The sequence below is a fragment of the Lathamus discolor genome, chromosome 3 (assembly GCF_037157495.1).
Source record: "Lathamus discolor isolate bLatDis1 chromosome 3, bLatDis1.hap1, whole genome shotgun sequence".
Classification (NCBI taxonomy): domain Eukaryota; kingdom Metazoa; phylum Chordata; class Aves; order Psittaciformes; family Psittacidae; genus Lathamus; species Lathamus discolor.
Window position 1 is genome coordinate 75,355,271 of NC_088886.1, and position 15,493 is coordinate 75,370,763.

General features: G+C 45.5%; 1 long non-coding RNA gene across 1 annotated transcript; it reads left to right on the forward strand.

The window, feature by feature from the left end:
* Positions 1 to 1,187: 1,187 nt before the first annotated feature.
* LOC136009709 (uncharacterized) lies at positions 1,188 to 4,292 on the forward strand. Its single transcript, XR_010610622.1, has 2 exons — positions 1,188 to 1,818; positions 3,451 to 4,292. It is a non-coding gene; the product is annotated as an uncharacterized LOC136009709 (long non-coding RNA).
* The last annotated feature ends 11,201 nt before the right edge of the window (positions 4,293 to 15,493 follow it).

Here is a 15,493-nt window from a genome sequence, read left to right on the forward strand (position 1 = left end):
TGTTGGAACAAGTCCAGAGGAGGGCCACGAGGATGATCAGGGGACTGGAGCACCTCCCATATGAAGACAGGCTGAGGAAGTTGGGGCTTTTCAGCCTGGAGAAGAGAAGGCTGCGTTGGGACCTCATAGCAGCCTTCCAGTACCTGAAGGGGGCCTATAGGGATGCTGGGGAGGGACTCTTTGTCAGGGACTGTAGTGACAGGACAAGGGGTAATGGGTTAAAACTTAAACAGGGGAAGTTTAGATTGGATATAAGGAGTAAGTTCTTTCCTGTTAGGGTGGTGAGGCACTGGAATCGGTTGCCCAGGGAGGTTGTGAGTGCTCCATCCCTGGCAGTGTTCAAGGCCAGGTTGGATGAAGCCTTGTGTGGGATGGTTTAGTGAGAGGTGTCCCTGTCCATGGCAGGGGGGTTGGAACTAGATGATCTTGAGGTCCTTTCCAACCCTAACCATTCTATGATTCTATGATTCTATTGATAAGGGGGAGAAGCTGATGATTTATGGATGAGGTACCGACTAAACCCTAAAGCCATGCGCAAAAATTAAAAGGTGAAAAGTTTAAGAAGAGGAAGACTCATTTACTTCATCTTGAGGACCCCTGCCCACAGGAGGAAGACTCATTTACTTCATCTTGAGACCCCTGCCCATGACCAGAGGGGGCACTGCGCAGGCGCAAAGGACCTTCTAGCTCATTATAATACGAAGCGGGGATAGATACTAAATATGTATAGGCGTAAGGGAATAAATGTAAAGGAAAAATTACCCTGGGTGTGCATACTTTGGAGGAACGATCCCCATGCACCTCAGCGCTGAATAAAGCATACCTACTTTGCAACTTTAACGAGTTGTGGAGTCAATCTGCGTATCATTGGTAGCACCATAGCAAAGCTTACAGAATATTGGTGATGACCAGTTCCAGCTTTCTGACCTGGCTCCTCTGCTGTATAGCAGGAGCTGCACATACACACTCTGAAAAAAAGGTAGGTCAGATTGCCATGTTGGTGACACCATTGTATAGCTCATGCTCTGCTGGTGATTCCCAGAACCAGCTTTTTGACATGGCTCCTCGCCTGTATATGCAGCCTCTGGACCTGGGTACTCTGTGAGCCTTCCTCTAGGATCTTGAGAGGGCACACCAAAGAGACACAACATACAGGTGGAGTTTTATTTAGCAAAGCTAAAGCAGATTCCCATGTTGGTAACACTAGTGAGGAGCTCACTGTCTGGGGGTGATTTCCAGCACCAGCTTGCTTTCTGGACTCCTCCTCTGTGGGAGCAGGGGATGGGGGCTTCCCTTTGCAAACCCTGTTCTGAAATGCCTGCCAGGGCACCAGGAAGACAGCACGCAGGTGGACTTTTAAGTTAAAAAGGCAGGGCAGTCTGTGGGCCAAAAGTAACAATGTTTGCAGCAGTAGAAAGGACATGTTTGTACAAGCACTTGCAATGTAGCAGCAGCAGGGAGAACATGTTCAGGCAAGCACTTCTAATGCATGTAGCGGCAGATAGAACATGTCAGAACACGTCTGGGCAAGCACTTGTCTTACCTGGAAAAGCAGTTGCTTAAGCAAAGATGATTGGTTGTAAAGGTGTGTGATCAGTAAAGCCATCCATCGGCTGATGATGGCTAGCCAGAATACTATAAAAGCCTGTAAGCTCACTCAATAAATGTCTCTGGTTGCATCACATCTGGAGTCGGTGCCTCATACGCCACAAATGGCGCGCCAACAGGGACTACAGTAGGAGACTCACTGAGTCTGGACTGGTGCCGTAGCCTGCCTGAACCAGGATTACAGAAGCACACCCATCGCCTGCTGGATAGGTGAGCAGTCGGGAACCATGGGAGGGAAGTTATCCCAGGACCAGAAGCGCAGTATAGGTTCTGCGCAAATGGTTTGATGCTCATAAAAGAGCTGTGATGGGGCCTCAGTTAGTGACTGGATCCAAAAGAATACGCCAGATTTCCTGTGTGAAGGTGCTCTTCACGTAGCAGCCTGGCAAGCGGTGGGGACGCAATTACGAGCCGCTGTTGCTGCAGGAGATGTGGCTGCCGGATGGCACCTTGAGAATTGGTGGCAGATTATGGCCACGCTAAAGACTATTAAACAGCAGTCCTCCTCCTCTGCCACACCATCAGCACCTCTGGAAACAGCAGATCACCCTCCGACGAACTCTAATCCATCCCCATCGACCAACCCTTTTCTGTTACAAGCTGAAAAGGGTTCTGAGCCAAACTCCAAAGGAGATAGTGAGCCTTTCAATCCAGGCCCAATATATCCTGAGAAGGAGCCTGATTTATTCCCTCCACCTTTTGATGTAAATGCTCCAGTAATGGTGAAAACCACAGCACATAATTGGGAAGTTTGTAGAAAGGAGGCAATTAAGCAGAGTGACTGGCAGGTTGCTTTGGTATGCCCTGTGATTTATCAGCCTCATAGACCACCTGAATGGCAACTGCTTCCAATATGAAGCAGTTAAAGAAATACATAAGGCAGTTTAAATGGGAGGGATTTCAGCTAACACTTTTAAAAGCCAAATAACTCCATCTTGCCAGGAAAACTTTGGGACAAAATCTTTACACTCACCCAAGATGAACAATAATCAAGACCTTAATGGTTTTATTTGATCCCCTGTCTGTTCGTTTATCCTACTTCCGTTTTGTATTGCACTGGATATTTTTATGTATGGGAGGGAAAAGGAGTGGTAGGAAAACTTACATTTCTGGTTATGTGGAAGTGCCTACCATCTTTGAAGAACAAAGTGCTCTTTAATCACCAGCGACTGCTTTGTGACTGTTAAAACAGGTTTCCATATATTTACCTCTGTTCCATGCCAGATTGTTAGGCTTTTATTGTAAACTCCTTTAGGAAATGGTATGTTTCAACATTTTTAGAATTAATAACTTGGAAATAAAATGGAAGTTTTGTAAATCCTTGTTTTGTAATGTATAAAGATTATTTTATGACTTTTGTTAAGGTGCACACATGAACACAAATAGTACTAGTGAAATTAGGTGATTTCTGTAAATGTGCTTGTATGCTGAAGTTTACCTCTGTTTTTCTGCACAGTATTTTTTGTTCATTATAGTGTAACACAAAGTTGAAACATGACTTTTAGCCATCTCAGGAAACAAATGTCTTGTCTTTGGAAAGTTCAATTCGTTGAGTCATAAACATAATTCTGTAATGATTTGCTTTTGTACTTAGAAAAAAAAATCTTACTTGATTAGACATTTCTGGATTATATTAACAGGTCTATTGAGTGGCTACTTAAGAAGCATGTAAAATATCAAGATAAAAGCAAATGTACTTTCTGGATCCACCTGTTAGTATAGCATAAAAGGAATGGCAGTGTTCTATACAGCTGACTTTAGTACATCTTTAGCATCTTTTTTTTTAACCTGTACAAGACTTTGCAGTTTTTTAAAATTATCTTTTATTTTCACCTATGGCAGGCATGTTTACCTGGAGAACTCTTGTTTTGTGTGAATGCATGCTATATATTTGCACTAAACTGGAAAACGAGGGTTTTTTTATAGAGTAATGCCACTAGTGATGCCCTGTCAGGGTTGTTAACAGATGTTGATTCTGTGCGTCATGCAACACTGCAGAATCAGGCAATGACAGACATTTTATTATTAGCCCAAGGACATGGATGTGAAGATGTCGACGGAATGTGCTGCATGAACCTGAGTGATCACTCCGAGTCAATTCACAAAAGCACTCAGGATTTGAAGGAACTGTCTGGGGAATTGCAACAAAACCAAGGCTGGAACCCTTGTGGACTGTTTTCTTGGTTGGAAAATTTTGGTCCTTGGCTTAGACACATAGCTGGCTTTGTTGTAATAGGGCTTATAGCATTATTGATTATTACCATCTGCTTGCCATGTTTGTTTTATTGTATTCAGTGACTTATAAACCAAAGTGTAAATCACCTGATGCTTGCATGAACACATACTGTGCTGGCTCTGCAAAGCTTAGCAAACAAGAAAGGGGGAAATGTGGGCCAAAAGTAACAATGCTTGGCAGCAGCAAGGACATGTTTGTACAAGCACTTGCAATGTAGCAGCAGCAGGGGGAACATGTTTGGGCACGCACTTGTAATGCTTGTAGCAGCAGATAGAACATGTTAGACTGTGTCTGGGCAAGCACTTGCCTTATCCGGAAAACAGTTGCTTAAGCAAAGATGACTGGTTGTAAAGGTGTGTGATCAGTGAAGCCATTGGCTGAGGATGGCTAGCCAGAATACTATAAAAGCCTGTAAGCTCACTCAATAAACATCTCTGGTTGCATCACACCTGGAGTCCATGCCTCATACACCACAGAGGATTGCCATGTTGGTGCCACCGTTGTGGAGCTCACTGTGTGGATCTTTCTCCGTGCAGGCTTTCTTTCTAGCCTCCTCCTCTGTGGGAGCAGGGGATGGAGGCTTCACATTCTGAACCGTGCTCTAGGACGCCTGACAGAGGGCACCAGAAAGCCAGTGCGCAGGTGGACTTTTAGTTAAAATAGCAACGGCGGATTGCCATGTTGGTGCCACCATTGAGGAGCTCACTGTGTATAGGTGATGCCCAGCACCAGCTTTCTGACCTAGCTCCTCTGCTGTATGTGCAGCAGCTGGATGTTCACACTCTGTGAGCCTTGCTCCCGTATATAGAGTGGGCGCACTGAAAAGACACAGCACACACGTGGAGTTTTATGCAGCAAAGCTAAGGCAGATTCCCATGTTGGTGACACTATTGAGGAGCTCAGTGTGTGAAGGTTATGCCCAGACCAGGTTTTCTTTCTGGTCTCACTCTCGATATCCAGAAGCAAGGCCCACAGAGCGCAAACATCTAGCTAATGCATATACAGCTGAGCAGACAGATCAGATAGCTGGTGCTGGGCATCACCAACAGTGTGTGAGCCTCTCAAAGGTGCTACCAGCATAGCATTCTGACCAACATTTTTTAACTAAAACTCCATCTGTATACTGTCTTTCTGGTGCCCTCCCCCAGGTGTCCCACAGCAAGGTACACAAAGTGAAGCCTCCATCTCCTGCTCCCACACTGGAGGATCCCGGAAAGAAACCTTGTGCTGGGAATCACCTACACGCAGTGAGCTCCTCAACAGTATCACCAACATGGCAATCTGCCCTAGCTCTGCTCCCTCAAACTCTTATCTGCTTACAGTGTCTCTTTTGGTGCATGATCACGGGTGCCCTGGGGCAAGGCCCACAGAATGCAAACGTCCAGCCTCCACCTGATAGCAGAGCAGACAGGTCAGACAGCTGGTGCTGGGCATCACCAACAGAGTGTGAGATCCGCAGCAGTGCCCCAGCAGGGCAATCCCCCTTAGCTTTGCTATCTAAATCTCCCTCTGCGTACAGTGCGTCTTCTATGCTCCCTCTCCAGTTCCAGGGGCAATGCTCACAGGGTGTGAACATCCAGCTCCTGCTTACAAAGCAGAGAAGCCAGGTCAGAAAGCTGGCACTAGGCATGACTTACACACTTTTAAATCCGCAACGGTGCCACCAACATGCCAATCCACCCAAGCTATTTTAACTAAAACTCTTATCTCCTTACTATCTTTCTGGTGCCCTCTATCGGGCGTCCCAGAGCACAGTTCACAAAGCAAAGCCGCCATTCCCTGCTCCCACAGAGGAGGTAGCCTGGAAAGAAAGCTGGTCTGGGAATCACACACACTGAGCTCCTCAATAGTGTCACCAACATGGTAAATCTGCCCTAGCTTTGCTGCCTAAAATTCCATCTATATTCTTTGTCTTTTCGGTGCGCCCTCTTGAGATCCAGGAGCAAGGCTCACAGAGTGCGAATGTCCAGCTGCTGCCTATTCAGGCGAGGAGCCAGATCGGAAAGCTGGTGCTGGGTATCACCAACAGAGCATGAGCTCCGCAGCAGTGCTACCAACATGACAATCTCCCCTAGCTGTGCTGCCTAAAACTCCACCTGTATGCTGTGTCTCTTCGGTGTGCCCTGTAGAGGTCCTAGTGCAAACGTCCAGCTGCTGCATATACAGTTGAGGTGAAAGAACACAAAGCTGGTACTTGGCGTTACCCAACAAAGTGTGATTTACGCAACCTTGCCACAAACAGGGCACTCCCTGCTAGCTTTGCCATCTTAAACTCCATCTGCTTGCAGTGCCTCTTTGATGCGCCTTCTCAAGATCCTAGAGCAAGGCTCACAGAATGCGAAAGTCCAGCTGCTGCATATACAGCAGAGGAGCCAGTTCAGAAAGCTCCTGCTGAGCATCACCTATACATAGTGAGCTCCGCAACGGTACCACCAGCATGGCAATCCACCCTCGCTACTTTAACTAAAACTCCACCTGCATACAGTAACTCTGATGCTCACTCTTGAGATCCAGGAGGAAGGCTCACAGAGTACAAGCATCCAGCTAATGCATATACAGCTGGGCAGCCAGATCAGATAGCCTGTGCTGGTGAGCTCCGCAACGCTGCCACCAACATGGCAAACTGCCTTTGCTATTTTAACCAAAAGTCAATCTGTGTACTGTCTTTCTGGTGCCATTTCTCTGGTGTCCCAGAGCAAGGTTCACAAAGTGAAGCCTCTGTCCCCTGCTCCCACACTGGAGGAGCCCGGAAAGAAGCCTGGTGCTGGGAATCACCTAAACACATTGAGCTCCACAGTCGTGTCACCAACGCGGTAATTTGGCCCATGCAGAAGATCAACGGACAGCACGCTGATTAATGCAATCAGAAACTGACCTTTATTCACTGCAGAGCACTGCCTTTTATAGCTTCCAAGCTTGGTCCCGCGCTTAAGGTTTACAATGATTGGTTTCTACACACAGTGCAAAGACAGCTGACTGGTTCCTTCTTCAGCATCCGGGAGTTGCTTCCCTCCTGCAGAACTTCCGCATACGTGGCCACAACTTTGCCCTGACGTAACCTGTGAACTAGGCCGTTAATCCTTACTACAAACCAACCAATGGCAAGAGTCCTGGACCGCTCACATGCCCATTGTTTGTTACAGAGCCCTGAACAGGCCCACCTTTGCTACCTAAAACTGTACTTTGATGCGCCCTCTAGAGATCGTAGATTAAGGCTCTCAGTGTGAATATCCAGCTCCTACTTACAGAGCAGAGGAGCCAGATCAGACAGATGGTGCTGGGTGTCACCAACAGAGTGTGAGCTCCACAATGGTGCTACAACATGGCAGTCCGCCCTTGCTATTTTAACTAAAACTCCATCTGTGTGCTGTCTTTCTGGTGCCTTCTCTCAGGTGTCCCAGAGCAGAGTTCATGAAGTGAAGCCTCCACCCCCTGCTCCCACAGTGGAGGAGCCCGGAAACAAATCTGGTGCTGGGAATCACCTACACACAGTGAGCTCCTCAACAGTATCACCAACATGGTAATCTGCCCTTGGTTTGTTCCCAAAAACTCCATCTGCTTACAGTGTCTCTTTTGGTGCACGATCAAGGGTGTCCTGGAGCAAGGCTCACAGAGTGTAAACATCTAGCCTCCTCCTAAAGCCAAGCAGGCAGGTCAGAAAGCTGGTGCTCGGCATCACCAACACAGTGTGAACTCTGCAGCGGTGCCACCAGAAGGGCAATCCCCCTCAGTTTTGCCATTTAAATCTCTGTCCTTGTAGAGTGCCTCTGCTGTGCTCCCTCTCCATTTTAAGGAGCAATGCTCACAGAGTGCGAACATCCAGCTAACGCATATACAGGCGACGAGCCAGGTCAGAAAGCTGGTGCTGGGAATCACCAACAGAGCATGAGCTCCACAATGGTGTCACCAACATGACAATCTGACCCAGCTTTGCTACCTAAAGCTGCATTTCGGTGTGCCCTTTCAAGATGCTAGAACAAGGCTCCAGATACAGCCAAGAAGGAATCATTTGAGTCCAAATGAACTGCTTATATGGGTGGCCTTACCCATTGCCCTTTGCTCCTGGTGGTATGTTTTTGCAGGGAAAACAGGATCTCAGACAATACCTCCTCGTACTGGGTAAAACCCTTAGCTCTGGCAGTATCTTGGTAGGACTTTACCCAGGCTGTAGCTGGACAATGCAACTCCAGATCAAGGGACCCATAACTGGTTATTGGAATGCTCCAGAACAGGAAGGGTGGTATTGATTGTGTAATAATACTGCTAGGAAGGCCCTTTCCCCCAGGATGGACTGGAAAATGTACATTGTGTGTTGTACTCCCAGGTGCTATACAGGCATTATAGTTTGAAGTGATTAGTCTATTCCAGGTAAGATTGCAGAACTGTGTGGCTCTTGGCACATACATATACCAGAATGGCAGAATATCCACAGAAATCTGGAAGCAAACAAAGAATAGCAGAAATCTGGAAGCAAACAAAGATATTACATCAGGCTGTTAGAGGTGATACTAACTGGGTATTTGAAGAATTATGTCATAGACTTACATCTTGGCTACTAAATAAGATATGGTTAAAAAACTAGTTTGTGATCATTATAGTAATAATAATCTTGTCTCTATTCTTGCAAGACCCATGATTCAATTTTCTAATTGCTGGTCACGATGGTGTATTAGAATCAAATATGAGTAAAGGGTATAGAATGAGACTTACAGGATATACGTATATCCAGTAAGTCTCCAAGGGGGAAAATGTAACCTTAATCCTTAAAACTAACAATAGTTTGTGTGCCTTTAACACAGTAGAATAGACCAAACTGTTCTAACTTACTAACACATAGAGAGAAAGAAATACTTGGCTGATGGGGAAAGGAACATCATGGGACTGATAACAACTAAGGAGACAGTAAATAAGACCAAGGATGCAAGCCTTCAAGATAGCAGAGTGGCATCCAGCATGGAACAAGATTGGAAGAGTACAGAAGCAAGGACGTACCAACTGCTAACTTGGCACTAAAACCTTGCAAGTGTGCACAAGCACTCAGCTCATTCAGTAAACAGTGATGAAGACTATCAACAACCACCAGAAAACACATGCGTAATTAGGATGCAAATATTATAATTAATTCCTAGGAAAAGCTGTGAATATGTATGAGTATGCTATATATATATCCGCTGCTGACAAATATCGGGTGTGCTCACCTTTCCAAAAAAAATCATGTATGTGCCCAGTGCTGCAATAAAGAATGTCTGTTTTCTAAAACTCCAAACTGAGTCTTAGAGAGTTTCTCTGACCAACTTTTACAGTAACAACAGCACACCATGCCCAGTATAAAAACTGGGGGGAGTTACCCAGAAGACCAGATGGCTGCTCGGGTTGGGCTGGGTATCGGTCGGCAGGTGGTGAGCAACTGTATTGTGCATCACTAGCATTTATTGTTTTCTTTTCCTTTATCCTGTTAGTTTTGTATCCTCTCCCCTTGTTATTTCCTTGTCCTGGGTTCAGCAGTAGCAGTCATTTTCCTCCTTCTTAGTAGCTGGTGCAGTGCTGTGGTTTTGACTTTCAGCCTGGGAACAACACTGATAACACTGATGTTTTAGTTGTTGCTAAGTAATGTTTAGTCTGACCAAGGACTTTGTGAGTCTCATGCTCTGCCAGGGAGGAGGGGAAGTCAGGAGGAAGCAGAGACAGGACACCTGACCCAAACTAACCAAAGGGGTATTCCATACCACAGTACCTCATGGGGGCAGCTACCCGGAAGGGCGAGATCACTGCTTGGGTTGGCTTGGGTATTGGTTGGCAGGTGGTGAGAGGTTGTATTCTCTTCCCTTGTTATTTCCCTTATCATTATTATCATTGGTGGCAGCAGTAGTGGTTTTGTGTTATACCTTAGTTACTGGGCTGCTCTTATCTCAGTCTGTGGGAGTTACATTCTTTCAATTCTTCTCCCCATCCCTCTGGGAGTGGACGGGGAGTGAGTGAGCGGCTGCGTGGTTCTGATTTGCCAGCTGGGCTTAAACCATGATGTTTCCTTATCATTATTATTACTGATGGTGGTAATAGTAGTTTTGAATTGTACCTTAGTTACTGGACTGTTCTTATCTCACCACCTGGGCCAGCATCTGATCAGGAGTCATCATCACATGACGAAGAAGAAGAAGAAGAGGTGACTTCTTGGCCTCGGACCTCAACCAAGCTATGGAATATGCGAAAAGATTTTACCTGTCAACCAGGGGAGCACATCATCACCTGCTTGCTCTGATGCTAGGAGAATGGGGCTGGTGGTCACGAACTAGAAGGTACAGAAGCCAAGCAGCTGGGATCACTTGCTAGAGAAGAAGGAACTGACAAAGCAATTGCAAGAGAGAAAAAATCCCTCAGTCTTTGGAGGCGGCTCTTGGCAGCTGTGAAAGAAAGGTTTCCATACAAGGACAATGTTATAAGTTGTTCGGCCAAGTGGATAAAGCTGCTAAGATTGAAGTGGCTCAGATGGACTTAAATTGGCAACATAAAGGTTGCCCAGTGGGCCCATGACACTTCAGGCCATCAGAGCAGAGATGCAATATACAGATGGGCCTGTGACCGAGGGGTGGACTTAACAATGGACACTATTGCCCAGGTTATTCATGAGTGTGAAACATGTGCTGCAATTAAACAAGCTAAACGGTTAAAGCCTCTTTGGTACGGAGGACGATGGCTGAAGCACAAATATGGGGAGGCCTGGCAGATTGACTATATCACACTCCCACCAACCTGCCAAGGCAATCGCCATGTGCTTACCATGGTGGAAGCAACCACCAGATGGCTGGAAACATACACTGTGCCCCACGCCACTGCCCGGAACACTATCCTGGGCCTTGAGAAACAGATTTTGTGGCGGCACGGCACCCCAGAGAGAAGTGAATCAGACAATGGGACTCATTTCCGGAATAACCTTATAGACACTTGGGCCAAAGAGCATGGCATTGAGTGGGTATATCACATCCCCTACCATGCACCAGCATCTGGGAAAATCGAACGGTACAATGGGCTGTTAAAAACCACACTGAGAGCAATGGGTGGGGGAACTTTCAAACATTGGGGTACACATTTACCGAAAGCCATGTGGTTGGTCAACACCAGAGGATCTGCCAACAGGGCTGGCCCAGCCCAGTCAAAACCTTTACACACTGTAGAGGGGGACAAAGTTCCTGTGGTGCACATGAAGAATTTGCTGGGGAAGACAGTCTGGGTTATTCCTGCTTCAGGTAAAGGCAAACACACTCGTGGGATTGCTTTTGCTCAGGGACCCACATATACTTGGTGGTTAATGTGGGAAGATGTATACCTCAAGGGGATTTGATTTTAGGGGAAAACAGCCAATGAACTCAATTGTATACTGTTGCCTGCTATGCAGTACTTTTATAGCCCATCAACTAGATGTCTTCAGGTCACCAGTGACTGGCCCTGACTTCCCTCCAACCGTCATCCCAACAGAGAATGAACTGTGATAGAACCAGACAAGTTCTGTGGCAAAGGAACAATCAGCATCAGCAGGCAACGATCCAATACTGCACACAGCCTCTCCTGCCCCAAAAGACTGTTACAAGAGATGGAACCTGACATCATGGACCAAATGGACTCGGCAGCTTTATAGGGATTGGTCCATGCACTAAGGAATGATCTCTTTCTCCCTGTCTGTGTATGTGGATGTATATATGCAAGAGCACATTGAAAATCTGGGATCTGAGCATGACATGAATGGTATGGAATAAGGGGTGGATACTGTCCTGGGTTCAGCAGTAGCAGTCATTTTTGATCCTTCTTAGTAGCTGGTGCAGCACTGTGTTTTTGACTTTCGGCCTGGGAACAGTGCTGATAACACCGATGTTTTTAGTTGCTGCTCAAATGTTTGGTCTGGCCAAGGACTTTATGAGCCTCAGGCTCTGCCAGGGAGGAGGGGAAGTCAGGAGGAAGCAAAGACAGGACATCTGACCCAAACTAACCAAAGGGGTATTCCATACCACAGCACGTCATGCCCAGATATAACTGGGAGTTACCCGGAAGGGCTGGCTCACTGCTCGGTCAGGCTGGTTTTTGACAGGTGGTATTGTATTCTCTTCCCTTGTTATTTCATTATCATTATTGGTAGTAGTAGTAGTGGTTTGTGTTATACCTTAGTTACTGGGCTGTTCTTATCTCAGCCCGTGGGAGTTACATTCTTTCCATTCTCCTCCTGTCCCTCTGGGAGCCGGGGAAGGCGGGGGGAAGAAAGGACAAGGTGGGGGGGGGGGGAGTGGACTGCATGGCTAAGTTGAGGACAGGGTTTAAACCAGGACACCATGCAAGTTGCATTCTTTCGATTCTCCTCACCATCCCTGCAGGAGCAGGCGGGGGAAGAGGGAAGTAGGGAAGAGAGAGTGAGCAGCTGCATGGTTCTGAGTTACCAGCTGGGCTTAAACCACGACATTGGGAGATATGGTAAATTTTGCCACAAATGCAATGCGGTTTATAGGAGAGGAAAACATTATGGCCTGGCTTTTTGCACAGTGGAATCACAGTGGCACTAGTAGGAGCTTGACTGACTTAAGGCAGCAAGTCATCCCAATAGCTCAAGAAAAATATCTTAATTTCTAGACTGAATTCCTCCTATTTAGGTTTCAAATATTGTGTGCTGCTACATATGGTTTCTTGATCCATCAGAAAATTAGCTATTATCAATCTCACCCAATGTAATAAAGCGTACATGTTAATCAGCCTCTTAGACTTCCCACTGCCTTGTGCTTCTTTGTGATTCTGATCTCGAAAACCAAATTGCAGACTATGTAGGAGCAAAATATTCCATCCTTCTTGAGCACCCTAGTAGTGACATGTGTAACAAATGGCTGGTATAGTTATGTAGCTAAGCATTCTGAAAATTAAGATACTTCACTGAACTAGCTGGATCTTTCATGTTGCAGATCTGTGGGTACTTTAAGCATAGCTTAAGAACGGCTTGCTGTTGCCTACAGAATAGCCTGTTTACTTACGTTTAGTTCATGTGATCATTTTAAAAATATGCTTGTTACTCAAATATTTTTGGATGCAGACTACCAGAAACTATTAATTTGGTGAGGAACAGAAGAATCTTTACTTATTGTACAAAGTATGAAACTGTATCACAGTGAGACTTAAGCACTTTGTTCAGAATAAGGACATTTGTGCTACAGTGGTGAAACAAATTTAAATGCCTACAGGTCACCAGCGACTGGCCCCGACTTCCCCCTGACCATCATTACAACATTGAACCCATCACTCTGGGTGAAGTCCCTCATGTGCTGCTGTGTCTGAGCATGTGGAGTCGCTGTAGCACAGAAAAAGTGCCAAGAGCTACATTGAGAGCAATGGGTGGTGGGACTTTCAGACATTGGGATACACATTTACCAAAAGCCACCTGGTTGGTCAACACCAGAGGATCTGCCAACAGAGCTGGCCCAGCCCAGTCAGGACTTTTACATACTGTAGAGGGGGACAGAGTTCCTGTGGTGCACATAAAGAATTTTCGGGGGAATACAGTCTGGGTTACTCCTGCTTCAGGTAAAGGCAAACCCACTTGTGGGATTGTTTAAAATCTTAAAATTTTATATATTTTTTTAAATCTGTTATTAGCAACTAGTATTTTTTGGAACAAGCTGCCCAGAGAACTTATGGCTACCCCATCCCTGGAATTGTTCAAGGCAGGGTTGGAACTAGATGATCTTGAAGTCCCCTCCAACCCAAACCATTCTATGATACTGGAGCATTTTTCAGAAATCAAAAGTTAACAAATTTGGATAACATATCCCCTTATGCATTCCACTTTTTTATAAAGCATTTTTTTTTTCCCTAGTCCTAGTCATTCTAGTGGAAACAGGTACCTCTCGTAAACAGTGAACATAGTACCAAAGTTTTGCACTTCCTCCTATTGCACAAATTCCTCTACATGTGGAAAAGAAAGAGTCATGAAAGCCCATCTTATGAAACCAAAATAAAAACCACATTTGTAGCATGGTCAGAGAACATGCACGCAACCTACAGTATGAGAAACTAGCAGTGTATGTCAGGGCTAAGAAACTCCCCGGAATTTATGTTTGAGACCACGATCTTGCTTAGACATCTGGAGGTGATCTGGATTTGTTTCACCCTTTCTACAGAAAGATTTGTGCCATTCTTGGTGGAACCTAAACCCCACCTTGGCTCACTGAAAGAAAACAGGATAAAGGAAACTATCTTCCCTCAGGCAGACTACCTTTGTTTCACACACTCAAACCTGGCCCAATTCTCATAAAGTATATGAAGTACAGCATACCTTCTCTACACAGAAAGACAGCTTATTTACAAGGAATGGGGTAGTAGCAGAGTTCCCCAGGGCAGTGGGAAGCTAATATTCAAACACCCGAGCTCTTTGCAGTACCAAATTCTCTCCCCATAATCCTAGCTACAGTGTATTAATGCACCCAATATAGGATCAGAGTTCAGCACTGTAATTCTCTTTTTGGAGTCAGCTGATACGCAGATAGACTCCACTACTTGTTAAAGTTGTGAAGTAGGTATGCTTTTATTCAGCTCTGAGGTGCATGGGGGATCATTCCTCCAAAGGCATATGCACCTTTTCTTTGACACTCTGTTTATATTACACATAATGATTACATAAACATGAGATTACTTCACGCTTAATACATATGCAAAACCTATTCCCGTCTAGTATTATAATTAGTTTTCTGGCATTTGTCCCACTGATGTGCTTGCGCTTGCCTCCTGGTGGTGGTCGCTAGAGGGTCGTGAGGATGAAGGCCTCTAGTTCGTCTTCATCACTGGGAGTAAGCTCTTGCTTTCACGCAGACTAGGGTTTTGGCTCCTATCCAAACCTCAGGTTGGGTACAAGCCGGTTTTATGTATCTTAAAGCAGAAACTTGTCAAGTTTGCAAGTTTTGTTACTCTGGTTATTATTTGTTCCTTTTCTTTCTATGGATACTATTTAAACAAGAATGTCTTAAATGTTCCTCACACAAGTTATGAATCTTATCTACTACAATTTTGCCTAGAAGCTGTAACTCCTACAATTCTGCTTCACCATTCTAGCAACTTTGACTCCTATGGTTCTGCTTCACCAAGCTTAAGCAAGCAGGCACAATGTTAACCCTTTATTCCCAGGTATCACAGTTTTTACAGAAAGACGTATCTGTCAAGTGGAACTCAGAGGGGAAAAAAAGGGTACCATGGAAGCAACTGACTTAAGTTGTATTTATTGATCATTGAAGTAGCCTGGGAGAATCTGGGTTTTTTTTCCTGACATTTGATTGTCTAGTTTGTAGGTTCTCTAGGATGACGTTACTCCTGGGGGATTCTCACAGGACAAAAGAGGAAAATTGTTCACAATGAGAACAATCAGCCATTGGAATATTCTCCCCAGGGAAGTGGTGGACTTCCCAGTGTTGGACTCTACTAAAGATTCATCTGGACAGGGTGCTGGGGCATCTAGTCTAGGTCATGCTTTGCCTAGAAAGGTTGGACCAGATGATTCTTGAGGTCCCTTCCAACTTTGTATTCTATGATTTTAAGAGTCTGACCCTAAGGAAATCATTGCTGATGGTAAGCATTGGCGTGCTGCATACTCATACTTGCTTTCCCTCTGGCAAAGAAATTGCATGCGTG